The following is a 2,209-nucleotide window of genomic DNA, read 5'->3' as shown; positions in this document are numbered from 1 at the left end:
CCTCCCTCTTCCCCTGTGTGCCTGCTTTCCCTTCCCCCACTTTCCCATCTGTCACCCTTCTCATGCCACCCTTTCTAGGGGGTGGGGGTGGTGTCTGGATGCTTTTGTCCCCCTCTTTTTATCTGCTCCCATTTCCTCAACCCAAGCCTAGCTCTTCAGCCTCACTCAGTGGACATGAGGCCCCTACCCCATTTATGCCTTTGGAAAAAGAGCCCCCAAGGAAACTCCTTGCCGATGGCTGCAGAAGGGCATAGCCTGGCACCACAGAGTTTGCATCAGGCCCTTGGCTGAGGGGTTTGGGGACCTTCCTCTGTGTTTTGCCAAACCTGAATCCTGGGACTGCCTCACACTCTCTTGGACACCTGGGACTTTCAGACCTTTATAAGCCTGGGGTGCCTGTGGGAGGCAAGCGACTGGAAAGGGAGATGGGTGGACTTGTTTAGGGCATTAAAGGAATACATTCTTCAGTGGAAAAATGAACTTTCTAGTATCTACCACACTTCAGCAATGGATCTGGATCAGATAATGAGCTTTCTGAGGGTGGACGTATATGAGCCAGGGGTAGATGGCCAGCTACAATGACTAAAGCAGGGAGATTCCCACTTGGGGCAGGAAGTCCCTGCTTTACTTTGCCTGTGATGCAGTGTGACCCAAGAGCCAGAGGACCCCAGAGGGTCTTGCCAATGCCAGGGTCCGGGATAGGGTTCCAATCAGTTCTACGAAGTTCCCTGAGCCCACACAGAGGACTGGTCCTTTTTCAGGGGGCTTTTCCGGTGTCTATACCCATCTGGGTTGAGCCCCTTGGCTTCCTCCCTCTTTCCCAGGGTGCTGGTAGGCTAGATCGGGTTCCCGAGTTTGGATCTGGCTGCCCCAGACCACTTTGGAGTTGGGGCCAGATGTGGTCAGCAGCTGCTCCAGGCCCACCCCGTGCTAATCCACCCACAGGGCGGAAGGAGGATCTTGTAAAGTGGTGCAAATCCCCCCGATTGGCTTCATCTGTCTTTGTCGGCCTCTGAGTTGGGGAACAAAATGGGGCCTTACAAGTCAGCAACTCTGCAAATAGCTTCTGTTCTCCCTGCCAGCAAAATCTCTCTCTCGGTTTTTAGCACTAGGAAAAGTAAATGTAAAAGGCAAATTCATGCATGAGTCTCAGGGTCCAGGCAGGAGGCCCCGAAGAGAGCGAGGCAGCAGGCAGCCCAGGGCAGCTGGGTGCAGACTGGATTCCTGGAGCTCCCTCTCCTTAAACACAGCAGCTCTATCTGTTTCATATTTTGAGCTTCAGCGTAAGAAGCCTATTTCATGAACAGTGCCTGTAATTCAAAAAGTATCTGAAAACTGCCATCCTAATGCCTAGAGCATCCACTGGGATTGTCCTCCTCATTTCAACTCATCCTGTGGTCCTGTCGCCTTGGGCACTCGTGCAGTCAAACAGAAATGGATGTTCCATTTCTCATGTGGACAAGTCAAGAGGGTGAACCAAAAGAGGCGCGCACAAGGTTGCAGGCCCCAGTGGGTGAAGGCATCCTCCTCCATGCGGGTCCCTCCAGCAGCACAGAGCTAGGCTGGACTCTGTAGTCCACTGACTCCCCAGGGAGCTCTTCGCAAGGCTGCAGACATTCCAGTCATGCGAGGCAGGGCTTCCCTCCCTGGCTATTCGACAACTCCAAGGACCTCTCACGTACCTGCCTTTGGTCCACCCTGTCTGTCCCCTGGTGGGATGCAGGACCAAAAGGGCCATGCCCAGCACTCCCCCTGCTTGTGGCACTCCAGCCGGCCTTTTTATACTGCTGAGTTTCTGCAAGGCCAGGAGAGCTGTGACCACCATTCCGGCCCCTCATCAGAGCCCTCGCTGGGAACCGTTCCTGTACCCTCAGCGGTCCAGGTGGCAAGAAAGGCCTCTGCCCATGCTGTGGGCAGCCCTCAGCAGAGCAGCCAGGCCAGGAAGGCCCTCCCTGAGCCCTGTAAAAATAGTTTCTATGTCCAGTGGCAGTTGAGCTCCATGTAGTGAAGTGGGGCCATCCCTACAGTATGAACATCCCCTGCTTTTCCCAGCAGATTTTGACCCTCCTCCCCAAGTCCTCTGCTCAGTTGCTCTGAGGCCTGGCCTGGAATGCTGTGCCTCAGGGCACCGACAGGGTCATCCGTTGGCCCAAGTCAGCTGCAGCCTTCTGCTTTGCCCAGCAGGCATCCTTCCCTCTTGCTTGTTTAC

The 2,209-nt window shown here is 54.9% G+C and overlaps 1 protein-coding gene across 1 annotated transcript in view; it reads left to right on the top strand.

Annotated features, from left to right (window-relative positions):
* NOL4L (nucleolar protein 4 like) overlaps window positions 1-2,209 on the top strand; it is a 76,085-nt gene that overhangs the window by 2,576 nt on the left and 71,300 nt on the right. The gene's annotated exons all lie outside the window — the stretch shown is intronic.

This window comes from Pteropus alecto, unplaced genomic scaffold, assembly GCF_000325575.1.
Source record: "Pteropus alecto unplaced genomic scaffold, ASM32557v1 scaffold45, whole genome shotgun sequence".
Classification (NCBI taxonomy): domain Eukaryota; kingdom Metazoa; phylum Chordata; class Mammalia; order Chiroptera; family Pteropodidae; genus Pteropus; species Pteropus alecto.
Note: the sequence above shows the minus strand (reverse complement) of the source record. Positions and strands in the feature narration are given on the sequence as shown.